Source organism: Paramormyrops kingsleyae, chromosome 10 (genome assembly GCF_048594095.1).
Source record: "Paramormyrops kingsleyae isolate MSU_618 chromosome 10, PKINGS_0.4, whole genome shotgun sequence".
Lineage (NCBI taxonomy): Eukaryota > Metazoa > Chordata > Actinopteri > Osteoglossiformes > Mormyridae > Paramormyrops > Paramormyrops kingsleyae.
Genome location: NC_132806.1, coordinates 4559071 through 4572488, shown reverse-complemented (window position 1 = coordinate 4572488; position 13418 = coordinate 4559071). Strand labels below are relative to the sequence as shown.

At 44.3% G+C, this 13418-nt stretch overlaps 1 pseudogene; it reads left to right on the top strand.

Moving 5' to 3' along the window:
- Positions 1–320: 320 nt before the first annotated feature.
- LOC140593226 (immunoglobulin kappa light chain-like) lies at positions 321–11931 on the top strand (annotated as a pseudogene).
- Positions 11932–13418: the final 1487 nt, after the last annotated feature.

The following is a 13418-nucleotide window of genomic DNA, read 5'->3' as shown; positions in this document are numbered from 1 at the left end:
TACAGTTGATCTGAGTAATGTGATGTCGATTCTAGCCCTAGTCTGTTTTCGGTCTTGGTCTTGTTCTCGACCAGTCTTGTCTTGGTCTCGCCTTAGTGTGTCTTGGTCTTGGACTTGGTCTTGGTACCCTCAAGTCTCGGCAGTGTCTTGGTCTTGATACCCTCCGGTCTCGGCAATGACTTGGTCTCGGTTTAGGTGGTCTTGACTACAACACTAGTGATCAGTGTAATAAGTGGTCATTTAATCTCCATCATAGTTAATGGTTATTTTGCTTACTATTATGATGTATGTCACGTTTATTTTTCTGTTTTTCCAGACACTGCACTGGCTGTGGATGTTGTTCAGTCCAGTCTCCTGATGAGGGTTCAGCTTGGAGACAGTGTGACCCTGACATGCTTCTCTCCAGAAGATGTTTCTTATGTTGCTTGGTTCAAATAAACTGTTGGTCAGAAGCCCCAGCTCATGGCGAAGGCAGTTAACTTTTTATCTGGTGAATTTTACGAGGAATATAAAAACATAAAACGTTACTCCTTACAGAATGCAAAGGGGAATTTTAACCTCACTATTTCCAACATGGAGCCGTCAGATTCTGCAGTGTATTATTGTGCTACTGTGTTTCTTCATGAGGCCACCTTTGGGAATGGAACCTTTGTCATAATCACAGGTAAATGAGACTCCAATTATTTTCATATTTACTTTTTTATAGTGTTGATAAGATTGTTCCCTGTAAAATATTTTTGACAGTTGAGTTGTCTGTCAATATAAAATTAGCAAAGATACCTGATTGTCTGCTTTGCTCCATAAATGTTTTTCTAAACAACATTCAACAAAAATCATTAAAAAAATGTTTTGCTATTTAAATTGCAATGTTTTTAGTGTTATTACAGACAGAAATAGCTGAAATATGTAAAAATAACTATACAAGAATACAAATTAATAGGAGGCAAGTGTCATCTTACTTATGTGATGTGGATTTTAGTTATGAGTGTAATGTTAAATATAATATTTATTAAACATAAATATATGATATACATACATATACAAAACCTAGAGAAGACTGCAGCATAAAGTGATATGTGCCTTTATTTATGAACACACTGCACAGTAACTGTACTGATGAAACAGTGGGATCCTGGGGTTATGTCAGTGTCTGGTTCAGTGTGGTAACGGCCCTGGGAGAGAAGCCGTTCCCGCCATAAATAGTCCTGTAGCGCCTTCCTGATGGCAGCAGCGCAAAGAGATGGTGGCGGGGCTGTGATGGACCCCTCCTGATGCTACATTGATACATTTATACATGAACATGCACTGCATCACATTATTATACAGTTTGTTACATCTTGCTTGCTGTCAGTAATCTTCAGCCAAAAGCGTAACCTTCTCTTTATACAGATGTTAATGTTACAACTTGCAGCCTCTTTAAAAGAAATGAAATAAAAATATTTGAGCTGCTATATATATAGGACTGTGCAAAAATCTTAAGCAACAAAAGAAAATTATTTTTAGTGTTTTCTGAGCAGTTAGTGTATCTTAGCTCAGGAAAAAAACACGATTTAACATAAGAATCAGGGATAGGCACCATTCGGAACAGATTTGACAATGGCCTTTAAATTTCAGTTCATTTTGTTAATCTGAATTAAATTTGAATTCCTTTTGCAATGTATATTTTTTATTTAATGTTAAAAAATAGACAAACAATCAGCAAACAGTAACAAGTAAAGATAATACATTTGGCTCTTGAGTCAAATCATGCAGGTATAAGAAATATTTATGTCTTTGAATTGAAATTAATTAAATGTACCTTCAAGGCAAGAGTAGAGAGCAGTAATGCTGTGAGATCTCGCGAGAGCTGTGCGTAATCCAACATGGCAGCGTCCTACTAAAAAAAAAAACAAAACAAAACTTACTTCGATAGCCAACTTAACCAAGCCAAAATATTAATAATAGTATTTATAGTACTTTATCGGATAAATAAGTTCACTCATTTACATCCTGGACGAAGAAAGCTTGGAAGATTTACAGGATTACGTGGACGAGTGTTACGAACGACTCATCATGAAGAAGAACCAAGCGACTCCGTCCACGAAGAGAACACGCTCGGACTGTACCTCAAACAGCCCCTCAAGTAGCCCTTCATCGCCTGATAAGGAATACGGAGATATCCTAGAGTCCATTAACAACAAACTTTCCAGTTTTGACGCCCGACTGGCACTTGTAGAAATCCTACACAAGGAATTTCAAGCATTACGGGAATCTCTGGAGTACAGTCAACAACAGGTGGAATCGCTAGCATCTGAAAACAAGATTCTCAGAGACTCCGTAACATCCCTCACGGAAGGTATGGCGAAACTCTCCACAGAACATAAGCGCATGAAAGAGTCCCTGCTTGATATTCAAGCAAGAAGTATGCGGGACAATTTAGTGTTCGCCGGAATTCCGGAGCGCGCAGAGGAAGACGCAGAAGCTACCATCAGAAACTTCATGCAACAAGAACTTAAACTTCCTCGGGACACCGTCAACAACATCACGTTTCATCGGGTCCACCGCATAGGAGGGGTGAGGAAAGAAGCTCAGCGTCCAAGACCTATCGTGGCCAAGTTTGAACATTTCAAGCAAAAGGAACTGGTGAAAAGCCGAGGCAGGGAGCTCAGAGGAACGGACTTCAGCGTCAACGACCAATTTCCCAAAGAAATCCTGGATCGTCGCAGAATCCTGTTCCAGCTCAGGAAAAAATTCATTGCGGAGGGAGCCCGAGCTGTCATCGCGGTAGACAGACTGTATGTTAATGGACAACTATTTCGCGACCAGAACACCACTGCTTGGCTCTACTGAAACCACTTCCGACTAAGGTAACACGCATTTAACAAACTGACTTTAAAGTTTGGCAGTTAATACAGGTTTTTAGCGCACGCCGCACACTAGACGGCTTTGTCTAAAGACTATTAAGGCTGGTTCACTTTATATCCCTTACTGTTCCTCAACCCCCTTGTTTAATGTCTCACTACAGTCGCAGTTGTTGTTGTTGTTGTTATTGTTATGGCCATCATTGTCAATTTGGTTGTTATGTTAATTGTTGCATATCGATATTGACGCTCAAAAATGTTTTATCTGGAAGCAGTCTACCAGATACTATACACCCACACCGACACGTAGGTAGTCACACACTCGCATGCATACTGTAGATGCCCACTCAAACATACACGCACCCCCTCATCTTAACATCACACATGTATGCATTCATACACTCACATATACACATGCCCACTCAAGCTCAGACAGATCTCCTCACCTTAATAACACACATGGAGGCATTCACACATTGATATTTGCACACACACTAATCCTGACATATTCAGACTCATTCACACACAGTCTTTCACATACACACACATCCATCCATTTTAACATTAGATTGCACTCAGGGGGTCTAAGTTAGGACAGCATGAATTCACTACGCTTTGTCACTTGGAACGTGCGTGGTATTGGCTCAATTGCTAAGAGACATAAAATCTTAGAATATCTAACAACATTACAGGCAGACATTGTCCTACTGCAGGAAACTCACTTAGCCAAAACAGGACAGTGTACATTAAATTCACCAGAATTTCCACACATATACTTAGCTAGTTATAATTCAAAACAGAGAGGTGTAGCAATTTTAATCAACAAAAGAATATGTTTCAACTGTAAAGACACTATCGCAGACCCAGAAGGTAGATTCATAATTATTAAAATTTCAGCATATAACAAAGAGATATGTATTGCCAATATATACGGTCCAAATAGTGATGACTCCTCCTTCTTCCACCACCTTTTTGCTGAAATATCATCGCACTCAGACACAGAACTTATACTGGGAGGGGACTTCAACTTAGTACTTAACCCAGAATCTGACAGACGTAGTACAGCAGCTAGTTACCGTACTTGCCAATCATCTGAAACAGTAAAACAATATATGAATGATTTCGGCCTATGCGATGTCTGGCGTACTTTTCACACCACGCTCAGAGAATACACGTTTTTCTCACCAGTCCATCATTCTTAATCCCGGATAGACTTTTTTCTTACGAGCAATACAGTTATGAAAGATATATCTGACACACAAATTCACCCTATAACAATCAGTGACCACGCACCTGTCACTATGACGGTCACTGTAAAAGTTAGTGCACCACCTTTTAAACGGTGGAGACTGAATACATCATTACTAACGGACTCAGAGTTTCTAGAAGTTATTAAAAAAGATTGGACAACATTTATTGAAACAAATGACCTGCCAGGTATCTCTGCGTGCATTCTCTGGGAGACAGCAAAGGCTGTAATACGAGGCAGAATAATTTCATATTCAGTACATAAAAAGAAGAAAGAAAAAGCACTCGAAACTGAACTAGAACAGAAAATTAAAACTTTGGAATCAGCACATGTTGCCTCCCAAGAAAAACACCTTCTCAATGACCTGAGAAAAAATAAAATTAAATTGCAAGAATTAAGAGACAAAAAAACTCAGTTTTACATACAGAGATTACGCTTGGACAATTTTGAACATAGTAATAAATCAAGTAAATTTTTAGCAAACCAACTAAAACAGAATAAGGAGAAGGCAGCAATCTCTTCAGTTACAGACCCCAATGGGAAGGCAACTCATAGCCTAGGAGAGATAAATAGGATATTCAGGGACTTCTATAAAAAATTATACTCACCTGATATTAATCCAACCAATTCTGAAATAGAAGAGTTCTTAAATAACATCAACCTACCAATATTAAATAATGAACAAATAACGGCATTAGAGTTACCTCTCTCAATAGTGGAACTTCATGATGCACTTCAATGTATGCCTAACGGGAAAGCCCCAGGTCCAGATGGATTTCCAGCAGAATTCTACAAAACATTTTGGCCTCTGCTAGCACCACTCTTCCATAGAATGGTTATAGAAATTAAAGAAACTGGCAGCATCCCTCCAAATATGAATTGTGCAGACATTAACCTGCTCCTCAAACCTGACAAAGATCCTGCTCTCCCCTCTAGCTACCGACCAATATCACTTATAAATGCGGACCTTAAAATCATCAGCAAGGCACTGGCTAGTAGAATTGAAAAAGTGACACCTTATATAATACATCCAGATCAAACGGGTTTCATTAAAGGCAGACAGTCCACTAACAACATGAGGAGACTAATTGGCGTAATAGACTACTGCAACATTCAAAATAAGGAAGCCATAATCATGTCATTGGACGCAGAAAAGGCTTTTGACAGGGTCAACTGGAAATTTCTAATGGCAACCTTACTAAAATTTGGATTTCGTGAGAACTTCGTAACCTGGATTAAAATTTTATTCAGTTCACCTAAAGCCTGTGTAAAAACGAATGATCAAATCTCCCCAAGCTTCACTCTCAGAAGGGGCACTAGGCAAGGTTGTCCACTTTCTCCATCACTATTTTCTATATTTATTGAACCATTGGCAGCAGCAATTCGGAATAATAATAATATCAAAGGTATTCAAACAGCAAGTATAACCCATAAAATTAGTCTTTATGCAGATGATGTATTACTTTTTCTTCAAAATACACAGGGTTCCCTCACGGAGACGATAAGACTTATAGATAAATTCTCCTCCATATCAGATTACTCTATTAATTGGAACAAGTCGACTACTCTTCCAATATCTTGTGACTTCCAGTCCAATCCAACTATCCCACTTCAATCTGGGAACATTAGATATCTGGGTATTAACATTTCTGCCAAGCTGTCAGATCTGACGCGATTAAATTATAGTCCGCTGCTTAAAAAGATAGAAGATGACCTTGCACGGTGGAACAATCTACCCACATCACTTCTGGGAAGAGTAGCTACAATCAAAATGATGATCCTACCAAAAATTAACTACATGTTCTCAATGGTTCCGAGTCAACCTCCGCGGACTTGGTTTAAATCATTGGACTCCTTAGTTTCAAAATATCTATGGAAATCCAAACCACCACGAATAAGTTTAAAAACTTTACAGAAATACAAAAATTGTGGGGGTTTGGAGCTTCCCAATTTCTACAACTACTTTCTTGCCAATAGATTGATATATGTCCTAAAATGGACTACGTAAAATAACTTAGACCTTAACTGGTTGGATATTGAGCAAACTTTCTGTAATGATATTCGAGTCGAGGACCTGCCATTTATCAGTCATATACTTAAACGACATTGCTGTTTTAAGAGCATCAACATCAGCACATCGCTGACAGCCTGGTGGGAATTTCTTAGAATAAACCAAACTTCAGTGGTCCCATGCAAACTGACACCCATCTGGAACAACCCTGACATCCTGTTAAATAAAAAAGTGATAAACTTCCTGGCTTGGCATAATAAAGGAATCAAGCGCCTCGAACATATAATCCAAGACAATTGCATGATATCATTTGACAAAATTACAGAAACTTATAACATTGAGAAAAACAAATACTTAGAATATCTTCAACTTAAATCAATAATACACAATAGATGGTGCCGTAAGCAATTAGATCTGGAGCTTTCACCTAAAATAGCAAACTTCTTAATAACTCCAACTAAAAAACTACTGTCTAGGATTTACGTGCATCTAGCAGAATCTGATACAACGCTCTCACTCCCTACCCACAAATGGGAAAGGGATTTACTTATCAATCAAGACACTAACTTCTGGAGGCAAATTTGCTTGAATACCTTTCGAATGAATCGGAACTCCAACCTGCAGCTTTTACAATACAAAATTTTACACAGAACACACTACACAGGGCAGAGGATGTTCCAGATGGGTATCAGAGATACTGACATATGCCTAACTTGTAAGACGGATGCACCAGATAATTACCTGCATGCTTTCTGGTATTGCACACCGGTCAACGAATTCTGGCAAAGGATTTGTGAAGACTTATCGACACACCTAGGGCATCCCATCCCACCCTCCCCCTCACTCTGCCTGCTTGGGGACCTCACTGACACTAATATGGACATGAATAAATCTTGCATGTGTAGCGGACGGGACCTACATCCGCTTTGCAGGGGTACAAAACTCTCCTCTGAATGACTGAGAGTCAAGGGAGCTAGGTCCCTGGCCCCCGAGTCAACTCGCCCCAGGCCCACCCTGCCTATACTATATGAATGAGGTAGCTTGGCTTCAGGATTTGTACGTCACGGTGGTGACCTGAAGGTTCAGGGTGTGGGCGCCGGAGTACCCTCTTTTAGTATATATGCGACTTACCTGGCCCCTCCCCAAGCTGCAACACCCATAAGCAGAGGCTGAGGCGCCCCCTACTCCAGAGAAGATACCTTAATATGAAGAATAACTCCACAAAAGCGTGATATACGAAAACCAGTAAATAATGGCTAGGTTTATTACTCAAAAGAAAGATTAATAAAATAAGCAAATGAAATTCCCACCTGGTTGGAGAATTAACACCCTCAGTTACTTAAATAAGTCCCCCTATGTAACAAACCATTCCCACTTAGTGCCATACAAGTCCAAAGTCAAGCAACATTACCAACTTTATATTTAGCCGCAAACTGCACCACAACACATGACCACAGCGAACAATGTCCCTTATCAAACCTCCAATCCGTAGGGCGCCGTCAGCCGGGGAGTCCTCCGTCCAAAAAAATAAATAAATGAATAAATGAAAAGTTCAAATTAAAAGAAAAATCGAACATCCAAAAACAAGATTTAAATCAGCTCTTCCAAGGCAATCCAGTCCAGAGCGTGCAAAAGAAAAGCTGGGAAGCAAAAAAACAATCTTCTTAATCGTTGTCCCGGTGGTGGTTATCCCAATGCAGCGGCCCCCAACGAGAACTAAAAGAAATCACTCCACAAATATCGGTAGTTCTATAAACCAAACACTACTACTACTTCACCTTGCATATTCCGCTAGCTTTGCTTCTCCGTAGAACAGTCTCTGATTGGCAGGGTACTGCTAACCCTAGCGACAATACGAACCTAAAAAAAGGAAACGAAAGAAGCGTCTTTGCTCACCGCCCCTTCACCCGTACCGGTACACTGTGTTGCACTGTACGTCAATCCGATCCAAAACCGATCGATAATGGAAACCTAAGACTTTTCTTTTGTGGCTTTGACCCAATCGAAAAAAACTACCGTCTTTCACCACATAGCTTTCCTTCCCGCCTCGCTTATTATCTTTTTTTCCGCTCCTATGTACATCCGTTCCGTCCCCTTCCTATTGCACGCCACATGCTGATTGGCTACTATCCATTTAATATTTTACATCCGTCACACATGCTTCTCACAGTACTAACCATTGCTAAGAAAACAATCCTTCTGAACTGGAAGTCAAAAGAGAATTTAAACATAAATCTGTTCAAAAATCTACTCTGGGATTATGTTTCCATGGAGAGGATGTCTGCCTGTAAGAAAAATCAATTGATCGATTTTGAAGACAGTTGGACTCCAATAATGAATTTTTTAACGTAATGTCGTCAGGGGTGGTGGGGCCTTGCCGTCACCGTCCCGGGTTGGGGGCTGGGGGTGGGGGGGCTGGGTTGTTGGGGTCCTCTGGTGTTTCTCTTGGCTGAGGGCGCGTGGTCAGTGTCTCTGGGTGGCCGCTGGCCTGGCCTGGTGGGGGCGGTGCGGGGGGTGGGGGGGTTCTGCCCCCGCGGGGTGGGTGGCGCGCTGGGGAGGGATCGGGGGGTGGGGCCTCTGGGTTCCGCCTGGGCCGCTGCGCTGGGGTGCGTGGGTTTGGGGGCGTGGGCTCTATCTGCTGGGGCCGCTGCTCCGGCTCCCGGGCGGGTGGTCGCCCGCATGCTGGGGGGCCTGGTCTGCCCGGGCCCGTTGCCTGGTGGGGGCGGGTCGTTGTCTGCCGTTGGCGATTCCGGCGCGGGGCCCTCGGGCGCTGTGGGGTGGTTTGGGGGGGGTGGTGGGGGGAGCCTCTGCCTCGCCTGGGGGGGGGCCTGGGGTGGCCGGGGGGCGGGGGTCACCCCGCCTGGCTGGTCCGGCTCCCCGTTTGCCGGGGGGGTCTGGGGTTGTCCCGTCCTTGGCCGCTAGCTGGGGTCTCATCGGGCGTGGTGGGGTGGGTCTCTCCCGGTCTGCGCCTGGGGGGGGGGGGGCGTTCCCTGCTGCTGGGCTGCCTGTGCCGCCCCTGAACACCTCGGTTGGCCGTCCCTGCCGGCTGTGCGGGGTCAGGGATGGGGACTAATCGGGGCCAGTCGGGGATCTGGCCCCGGTGCCGGGGGGGGCCCACTCCTGGCACGCCCTTATTGCTCCCCTGGGTCCAACACCACATTTCACACAACACTAGGGCCTTGAGGGGCGGTGGGGAGGTGCGCCGAGACCCTGCCCCTCAATTTTTACTTACATGTTAGACACCACATGACACTAGGGCTGAGGAGGTGGGTTGAGGCAGGTGGGGCTCTGCCGTCTGCCAGCGGTGGGGTGCCCATGCCTCAACTGCTCGCCCACTTTTTGCACCTTAGTCATATACACAGTCCATATTACATTAGGGCCTTGGGGGTGCGGGGAGGGGGATGGGGGACTCTGCCATCTGCCAGTGGTGGGGCCCTCATACCCGAACTGCACCCACTAATTTTAATGCATAGTAGACATAAACACACAACTCTCTCACACATGTACATGCACACTTCACACCAACATGGGTCAGGGAGGGGATGGGGGCTGAGGGGCCCCCCCTAACTCTCTGTCTCTGGCCCTGTGCTGGTGGGGTGGCCCGCCGGGGGGAAGACCCATCATGGGGGGGTTCGGGTGGCCCTGGCGGGTATGGGCGGCCTCCTCTCTTGGGCCGCGGGCCGGGTGGTGCTTGGCTCTGCTGCGCCGTGGTGGGGCCCTGGCGGGCGGTCCGGGGAATCTTGGGACGCTCTGGGCCCTGCTAGGCGGATTGGGGGGTTCGGTCTGGGCTGCCGCTCCCCGGTCGCCGCGGGTCTGCTCCCGGGTGGGGGGGGGGCTCTTTGTATGGGCCCCCCTTGGATCATCCTGCAGTGTTGGGGGGGAGGCGTGCCGGGTCGCTGCGGTGGGCGGCGGCCCGTCCTCCCGGGGGACGGGCTGGGGGGGCTGGGGCTCCCACGGTGTGTGGGGGGCCGTCCGCCGGGGGGTGGGGGGGGTGGTCCCGGTGGGTGGGGCCCTTCGGCCCTGGACCCGCCTGCCCCGGTGGGGTGGTTGCGGGTGGGGCTGGGGGGCTCGCCGCCCGTCCTCCCTCTGCGGGCCTCCCTGTGCGGGGGTTGGCGCCCCCTTAGTCCCTCGCGGGCTCCCTCTCGGGTTGGGCGGGTGGTTGTCTCTGGGATGCGTGGCTGTGGGCCCTTGTGCCGGGGGGGCAGTAGGGTGGCTTCGGTTGCCTGGTTCTCCTGCCTTCGCCTTGGGCCTGGGGGGGGGGGGGTGCTGCCGCCTCCCCTTACGGCATTAAATGCCAGCACATCCAATGACAAATCAGGTCACACCTACACTTGCACATGCATACAAGACTGGTTGAGCGATCAATATCATTATTATTATGACTTTTTAGGGTATGTTATAGATTTAGGAATTGAAATATACATATATAACGGTACGATTACGTGTGTGTATGCTACATATATATAATACCGATTTGTATTAATTATTATTAGTATCACTGATGCTGTTATAATTCTTGTTGTTTGATGAGTGTTATGTTTCTTATGGTTGTTTGTATTCTGTATTCCCCTATACTTCATCTTTTTTCCATCCCGCCTACATTATTAGTGTTATTATTTCTGTATACCTTTTTTTTTTTTTTTTTCTTTTCTCTCTCCCCCTCTCCCCATGGTGATTGATGTCTGTTATTGTTACGCTGTTGTTTTTGTACCCCCCCTGTTTTTCTCCTTTTCCACGGTACTGGTGAGTTCGGAGCGGCCACAATCTTTACTCTTGAATGTAATGTAAAATAAAGTTGTCCTCCGAAGAGGGGGGGTGGTGGTGGGCAATAAAAAAAAAAAAAAAAAAAAAAAATGTACCTTCATACTGTCACGATCGCGAGCCGAAAAGCAGGCGAATGGAGCCGTGAAGACGGACAAATGGGGTTTATTCACGGCGGGAAGGCTGACAGGAACAAAACATCGAAACAATACAATGACGGATCTGGGGAAGACGGACTGAGACTCGGACTAAATACAAGAGACTAGGCAAACGGAACAGGCAACAGGTGAGAACAATCAGGGATGAACACGAGGTAACGAGGTGGGTGTGGCACACATCAGGAGCGGACGGAGCGGAGCGTGACACATACGTTAATAACACACATTATATGATTAATATAATGTTTGTTATTGTATATTAAAGCTGTTGAGGTATGTTAGGATATTAAGGTATACTTACATGCCTCTTATGAATGTTATATGGATGCATTATAAATGTATTGGTGCAGTTAATGTAAAATGTCACCGAATTTATACTAATAAACAGTAATACAAAATTTAGAAAAGGGACAAGAATTTCTTCTGTTCTCCAAGTTACTGATTTGTTGGATGGCTAGAACACTTTGGTTTCCAGCTCTCTTCAGAATCAATAAGAATAATCTGGTATTTTCCATTTTTTCTCTGTCATCATGAACATTTTGCTTTTCAGGTAAAGACTCCAACAGCAGGACTGTGGTACAGCAGCCTGTGTCTGACACAGTGCAGCCAGGAGACTCTGTGAGCCTGCAGTGTACAGTAGAGGCTGGGAGCTGTGCAGGAGAACACAGTGTTTACTGGTTCAGACATGGATCAGGAGAATCCCTTCCAGGAGTCATTTACAGCCACGGAAACAGGAGCAATGAGTGTGAGAAGAGCCCTGAGGCTGGATCTCCTACACAGAGCTGTGTCTACAGCCTCCCCAAGAGGAACCTCAGCCTCTCTGATGCTGGGACTTACTACTGCGCTGTGGCCATGTGTGGGGAGATGCTGTTTGGGAATGGCACACAGCTAGATATAGATGGTAAGCATTAAAAAGAGTCAATGAAATCATTTTAAAATCCAAATGCAAAAAAAAATCCAGCAGTCAGAAATAAGAACATAAGAACTAGAGTTGAGCCGGATACTCGGCTGAAACGAGTATCCGGTACGGATAAAGCACTTTTGACGAGTACGAGTATCATACGAGTAATACAAGTCAATATCTGTGCTCGGATTGAATAAAAATTCTCATTGGGTAGCTGACTGTGTCTGCGTTCTGTGATAGACTAGTCACAGCGCCCCTCCCCTACACACATACAGATTTATTGTGTTGCTGTGTCCCGCTCTGCTCACTCACACACAGAACACTGAGAAGAGAAGAGAACAGCGCTCTCTCTCTCTCTGTCACTCCCTCAGTCACTCAGGATCGCTGGTTTTTTTCCGTTAACGTTTAGGGTTTCTTCAGCTTCAGGTTTGTTTGTAGAATGCGACTCGCGTCTCTGCCTGTCAGAGTTTTTTTTTTCTTTTTTAAACCGTCAGCTGGCTCTAGCCAGTTTTTTTTTACTTCACGCACTGAGTGTCTGACACTTTCTTGCTGTATTTTATAAAAAAAAATAAAGGTAGTTGTGGTATAATTAATATTACAAATTAAGCTACACACACAAACACACACACACACACACACTCCCCCCCCCCTCTCTCTTTCTCTCTCTCTCTGTCTCTCTCTTACTCACTCACTCACTCACACACACACACTCACACATACCTGGTGTGGAAATAAAAAAAATAAAAAAGAACCAAAAAAAAGAAATCACACTGATCATAAAAAAATTAAAAGTTAAAAAAAGAAAGTTATGTTGAGATGAAAACTCTTGTTCATTACATTTTACTTCATAGTTGCAACCGCATGTGTTGTATTCATTGTTGCAAAACTTGTTCTGTATATAGTTCGTTTGTTATCGTGATCAAAACCACTGATCTGAAGCTCAATGCTGATGCTGTCATGTAAATAGTTTTCTAATCAGCAATAAATATAACAATTTCTGATCAACCCATATCAATTGCATGCTTAAAATAACATACCGGTTAAAAAATAGCTACTTGCCTTAAAATGCCCGTTTCTAAAAGTAAAAGTCTGGACCTCTCAGTTTGGTGAGTAAAGAAAATCTTTTATTCCAGCAATTCCAACAAACGTTCCCGTCACACTCTGGCGCTCGGTACCAAGTACCCCGAGCACACAGAGCAACCAGTTGATAAAGCATAACTCCCAATTGAATTTATGAACATGAGGTGACACAGAGCCCAAATTCCCTTAGTCATCCATCAACATGGGAAACGTAAGAGAATATACAAACCAAATGAGGGAGAAGTGTGTTGACCTTCATAAGTCAGGGATTGGGTATTAAAAAATAGCTACTTGCCTTAAAATGCCCGTTTCTACTGTTAGGGCAGTAATAAAAAAGTGGACAACAACTGGAAGCCCCCTGGAAGAGGACCCAAGATTGTTTTTCCCCACTTACAGTGAGGAGGATTGTAAGAGA